We start from the raw sequence: 6,687 nt of genomic DNA, 5'->3' as shown, positions 1-6,687 counted from the left end.
TAGGCACAAAGTTGGGGAAAACAAAATTACAATAAAAAATTGCTGTCAATGAAATTGTTATAATAAAGAAAACTCAAAGCTTTCAGGGTTGCCTGGACCAAATTTCTCCTTCATCACCGCGGGGGACGCAAATTTTCCCGGGGGGGGGGGGGGGGGGGGGGGGTGTACTGCTGTGTAAGGGAGACAATTCAGTTAATTATTTTCGTGTAGTCTCATTTGATTTTTATTTGTTTTTGTTTTTTTTTCCTCTAAAGCTTCGCTTTATTTCGGATTTAATGTATTTTCTCAATTTCCCATAAAAATATTATTTGTGGAACATTTTACCAATTGCAAACTTTCAACATTTTTTGAATGCATAATAGTAATGATAGTAAAAATAATTAATAATATTGATAAAAAGGATGATGATAATACTGAGAACAATAATGATGATGATGGAAGTAGTAATAATAATACTGATCATGATAATAATGATTATGAAAATACGGATAAAAATAATAATGGTAATAATACAAATGATATATTATTAATAATAATAATTGGCGGATTGTTGTGAGTATAATATCTAAACGCACACCATCAATAAAGCAATGCATCTCGTCCGCCGCCCACCACCAACGAAAGGACGGACGTCTTAAAGATTTATGGTGTAAGGGAAGCAATTCGATATATTTTTATTCGTGTAGTAGTCTCGTTTGAGTAGCGTCCCTTGATTAATGTTTTGTAATGAAGATGATAGGTCTATTACTATTAGTCTTAATTAAGGGGAGGTGCTCCGTCCCTGGCAGCTGACCAAAGTCAAAAAAAATTAAAAAATTTGGCATGTTTTTTTCTTTGTGAAAAAAGGTACTTTGATATCTGAAGAGTGTGTTTATAAAACTCATTAGCTCGAAAAATATTTCTAAAAGTGTGAAAATCGAGTTTATATTAGGGTATGGTGAGCAAAAATAAATTGGTTTGGTCTCGGTTTGACTAAAACTGCCCCTAGTTACACCTTCTCTATCTTTGTTCAATCTCCGATAATCCCTTTTAATTTGGTATGAATAGAAAGGTGAAAAAATCGCCAATCTGGCAAATCACAACTTTAGAATATAAATATAACTGCTAGTGAGATGTGAAGAGACAAAGGTTGCCGTTTTTTAGTATTTCCTCGCACCTGATTGGCTCTAGTGGGACGATGTGTCATTTCATTGGCTCGTGACTGCCCCGGAGAGCAACGTGTGGCCCACAATGCATCACGTTTATTTACGTTTCGCTATCGACTCGCTCATTGACGCCATTTTGTATCGCTTTGATTTCAAGTCTTTTCCTACAATTTTTATCAATTCCTTATACATTTCGTCGTTTTTCTCTGGAAAAAGGTAAGTGAATGAGTGAAAAATAGTCATACCAATCTTTATTATATATGTTTGGACGTTTTGTGTTGTGTCAGGAACGGAATTATCATCGAAATGCATAGACTTGTAGTCGTGTTAGTGTTGTGTCTTTGTTGTTACTGTTACTGTTACTTTATAGAGCAGTAAAGTTAGGTGCCCCAAACGTAAACAATAACAAGTTGCTAGTGATTTCCGTTAGGGACCGGAATAATTTACGCACAATATAGGTCTCCCAATTTTGTAGTTTGAGTTGTAGGCAATACACTTTCAGTATTGAAAATATGTTTACATAAAATCTAACAGTTGCAGAAATAATAATATAAGGCTAAATTATTATGAAAATCAGGCTCCGAATAATTCTCGTTTTGTTCACACCAGCGCAATAATTTGCTCTGGTCTAAAAATAGATAGACTGTAACTTTTGATAAATTTTAGAAAATTTTACCTTTTGTTCCATAAAATATCCATATCTAGACATTATTTGATGCATGATCGAGTATTTATGAATATGTGTTTCTTTTGCCACCTAACAGCCAAATTTTAAAGGTCATTTTTTTCTATTATTTACATTGGAACGTGAGCTGTCAAGACAGGAACATGTGGTTTGCCACGTGCTTCTCGACCTTTGTTTACGTTTGGGGCACCTAACTTTACTGCTCTATCGGTTGGTTGATCTCACTCCAACAATCAAGAGTACGCTTCAACAACAGCGAAACAAACTGTCCTTTCATGTAATGCTGGTGCTTAGTCTAATTCTAGTAATGATCAATGTTATTTATTTCAAGTTCGAAGAAATCAATTATCAATGATGGCTTGAATTTCCAAGGACAGCCCTGGCTCTGGCTTTCAATTTTGTTCTGAAACTGAAACGCTTGAAAGGTGTAATCAGCTGACAAGCTGACCTTACTCCAAACATCGATTTGGGGGAGATGGGCTTGCATTTCTTACTCTTGTCTGTTTTTTTAGTGTGTGAGTGTGTGTGTGGGAGGGGGGGGGGGGTACTGGCCATTCATGATTATAATTTCCCTTCGTGTCTGTTATAAGTGGATATAAAATAATTCACATTAAAATTCAGTCTCTCTCTCTCTCTCTCTCTCTCTCTCTCTCTCTCTCTCTCTCTCTCTCTCTCTCTCTCTCTCTGTCTGTCTCTCACTTCTCTCTCTCTCTCTCTCTCTGTCTGTCTCTCACTTCTCTCTCTCTCTCTCTCCTTCTCTCTCTCTCTCTCTCTCTCTCTCTCTCTCTCTCTCTCTCTCTCTCTCTCTCTCTCTCCCCACTATGTCTTTTGATAACAAATAGACAATACTCAATTTGAGAAGAATGGAGCCAATTTATCTTGTTTGTTGGTTTTTAGGTTTCATGTGCACTCTCATATCTTTTTCTTTTTTTCCCCTGTCTAACAGATGGCCCCTACTCGACGACCTCGTAGTAAAGTCAGCGCAGCACAGAGAAATAGAATGAAGGCTCTAACTGAGGCTCGGCTGCGAAAGCAACAAGAATCAGTCCCTGCCCCTACCGAACCTGAGGAAACTATTAGGGTTAGGGTTATAATAAAATGATAATAATACACTGCAGCACGGTTTCAGGTTCCCTCGAACACACGTTTCCTCAAACTCACTGGAATGTCCCGAATTTTTTCCCTATAAACTATAATTCTTTGTTGTCACTGACAGAAATTACTTACTTTTAGTACTTGTAAAAAGAATCTGCAAATCTTTTTATAATTTGTTTATTGAAATCTGGAATAGCATCTATTTCAGCTTTGTGAATTGACAGAATCATTAACGAATTTAACCGCTCCTGTTTCATTGAATTTCGCAAGAAATTTTTCACTCTTTTAAGGGTGCTATAACAACGTTTAGGAGGTCAAGAAATACTATGGAAGTGGTTAAGGTCACTATAGCCTATAGATGTCCATGATTTGTCAGCGTTTGTTGCTGGGTGGGGTTCCCTACCTCCACAGTGGGCAGGGAGGTACTTACCGTGTCTTCTATCCCCTTATATCTGTTTTCCAACATGCTTTCTGTCTTTGTCTTGGTAGGAGATTGCTTGGTTTTGTCCCGACCTTGGCTGGGAGGGAAACAGTCAAATGCATAGTTATTGTTTTGGGAGATGATTTTTTTTTTCCTTGTAAATCATCTCTCTGTTATGTATTATTATATTATTTGCTATTTTTAATGTATAATGAAATGTAAGCATTTGAGTGTATTCCTCTTTGTTGGATCTTGTGCTTGTGTCTGGGTGAGACTTATAGGTGATATCAGACTAAGTACATTGATGGTATAGCTCTTGGAATCTACATCTGATCCCTATTTGTTCCCAATTCCCCTTTGTCTTACTCTCTCTTGGGTGCTTTAATTGTAATTCTAGAACTTTCGACTATCCCATTTTCTTCCTTTTTACTGGCGCTGATATAACCTAAATGTGTTGCAAGCGCCGTAAAACCCTTAAAAACGAACAAAAACAAACAGTGTTTGTTGTATCTGTAAAAAGTAGACAATAAAAACAAAAGAAACGTTTTTTTTTTCTAAACTAACTGTGAGCCATTCATGTCCGTCATACCATGTCACTGAAAAAGAGCGTTTTCGAGATTAACACACCTGTGTTAATTCAAAATCAGTTGGTTGGAGAGGAAGTCTTTTTATTTCTAATTTGTCCTCTAGTGTCAATCTCCCAAACGGTCGGTGAAGCAAAGAGTCAACTTGATTCATTGCAATTCAATGTTTAACAAAAACAAAACTTCAAAGTATATCTCAAATAATGGAAATCAGTGGAATACGATTAATGATTGCACAAATAAAAGGTAGATTCGGATCTTAAAGCATCACAAAGAAAAAATCACTCCACTTAAGTACTTAAGAAATCAAAAAACACACCAAAGTATAACTGTTGACAATCTTCGCTTTCTTTCTCTGACTGACACAAATACACACGCACAAACACACACATACACACACACACACACACACAAATAAATACTCATACACACGTAACCATCAACTCGGCACTACAAGCAAGAAAAATGTTGGTAAATTCGTCCACAATGCTTCGTTGCAAAGAATTACTTTATTCAATAATCGTGAATAAGAGGTGGGGGGGGGGGGGGTGATATATCATATTTTTAAGTTTTATGTTGTTTTTATTTGCTACTTACAAATAAACTTGACAATGATCAGTGTTTTTGACAGTTAATGTAATATTTTGGATGGCCGAAGTTACCCTAATTATGACGTAAATGGTGCAACATTGGCGCATCCCCCCAGTCCAACGGCGGAGCTCACTCTCAGATCCTGGCACAAGTTGAGGGGTTTTCCGCTATTTGAGGATAGTATAATTTGACCCAGTTTCTCGCTCAATCAGCTGTAGCGATACTAAAGGATAGAGCATTAACTGGAGCTTGGATTGCTTTGCACCACGGTGTTGATTCCGTCACTAATTCGCGCAGTGATGTCACCAACACACGAGTCGGCGCAGTGCGTGATTCGGAATCTTGAATAGAGTGGAGACTAAAAAGGCAGTATGTTGTTGGCGAGTTGGCGAAAGACAGTGGAGTTAAAATTTCTGTTTTATTTTTAATAAAATTATGATGTTAATGATTTTAAAAAGATTGGTGTGGTGCCTGGCACCATTCGATCCAATGGCCCCACGCCACTAGCGTCAGTTGATTTTGGTTCTAATTTTAATGTATTTTATCAATAATATTTATTCTAAATAGTAACAATAATAGTAATAATAAAAATAAAATGATAATAACACTAATACACTCCAACATGGTTTCCTCGGACACACGTATCCTCACTGGAATGTCCCGAATTTTTTCCTTATTATTCTTTGTTCTCACCCATTCCTTCCTCAAAATAGATATTCTTTACCTCGGACACGATTACCTCGAACTAATTTCACTCAAGCAGCGTAAACAAAAATAATGAGAGGTTTTTCTTTTTTAAAAAATAGGCCCGGTGATTTCAACCACTGATGATTTACTGTGACATTGGTATGGGGGGATAGTAGTAGTTACGTCACGTATGTGTTTATCTTATGCATCTATCTCCACTGCATGGTCTATAGATAGTATGCGCTTGGCTAAGAAGCTCATAACATTGCCATCCGGAAGTATAACGGACCAATACACAAAACTATGTGTAACCATGAACTTTTATAGTCTCGTTCATACAGTTTAGTGAGAAGTACTCATAAACGTGGATGGCAAAAACAATAACAAAGACTTGATTGACGTCATCTTCGTTCTATCTATATGCACACATGTTGTGATATAGACCCCCCCCCCCCCCAACCCCGCTTTCTACACGTACACACACCAACAGTTTGTAACGTATAAAATTATCTCCCTCAACATATCAATAAAGTGGATCAACAATGAAGTTCCCTATTTTCGTCCCCAAAAGGAAATTTGTCTTAGGGAGCGTTCACATATTACGTCATCAGCTAGGGGGGGGGAGGGGGGGTCTACCAAATGTTGACATGTGTTGACATGGGGGAGGGGGGGGGGGGGTCAGACCCAAGATGATGTCATCAAAACATAGGCAAATTAAGCCTATTTCAAAGTTTGTTCCTTTCAAAACAGCTGAAGATAAATTGCTATGATGAGTATTGCCCATCTCTCAAGAAACAAAATGGGAAAGGGGTATCACTTCTCAAAAGGCGAACTTGCCCTAAATGTTCATTGTATCACTCCTCGATCACAGCAATGAAAGACCATTCACGAAAATGCGGCATACATGAAGAACAGCAAATGGGAGAAAATGATGACGATGAAGATGAAATTGATGATACTATTTATAGTACATTGCCAGAGGTCCAAGGCAGAAACATTTTTGAATCAATTAATTTTATGTTTGGAAATTGAAACAGAAATTCATTCCACTAAAAGACTAATATGCTATAAAATAATTTGCCTCCTATACTATTTTAAATTACACTTTCTGAATTTTTTTTAATAGCACCTGCACCAAGTAGCCTAAATTTAATTTAAATAATGTTTGTTAGATTTTATCTTTGCAAATTTAAATTTTATGTCCCCATTGTATCGTAAAACATAAATTATCAACAGTTTCTGAAATTAATAAAATGTCTGAATGTGTTTTATCAAACGTTGATAATCAATGTTTATGGTTTGAAAAACGAATAATAAATATTGTGAAATTAAAGTTATCTTTTAGTTTTTATTAAATTAGATGACGTCATCATCTGTTGGGGGGGGGGGGGGTCAGGTCAATGATGACAAGTGATGACTTGGGGGAGGGGGGGGGGGTCTAAAAAGGGCAAATTTTTGATGACGTAATATGTGAACGCT

At 36.9% G+C, this 6,687-nt stretch overlaps 1 long non-coding RNA gene across 1 annotated transcript; it reads left to right on the top strand.

Annotated features, from left to right (window-relative positions):
* Positions 1-1,145: 1,145 nt before the first annotated feature.
* On the top strand, positions 1,146-6,408 carry LOC144958818 (uncharacterized). Its single transcript, XR_013642523.1, has 2 exons — positions 1,146-1,361; positions 2,777-6,408. It is a non-coding gene; the product is annotated as an uncharacterized LOC144958818 (long non-coding RNA).
* The last annotated feature ends 279 nt before the right edge of the window (positions 6,409-6,687 follow it).

This window comes from Berghia stephanieae, chromosome 13 (assembly GCF_034508935.2).
Source record: "Berghia stephanieae isolate SIO BIC M18660-M18661 chromosome 13, UCSD_Bste_1.3, whole genome shotgun sequence".
Lineage (NCBI taxonomy): Eukaryota > Metazoa > Mollusca > Gastropoda > Nudibranchia > Aeolidiidae > Berghia > Berghia stephanieae.
Note: the sequence above shows the minus strand (reverse complement) of the source record. Positions and strands in the feature narration are given on the sequence as shown.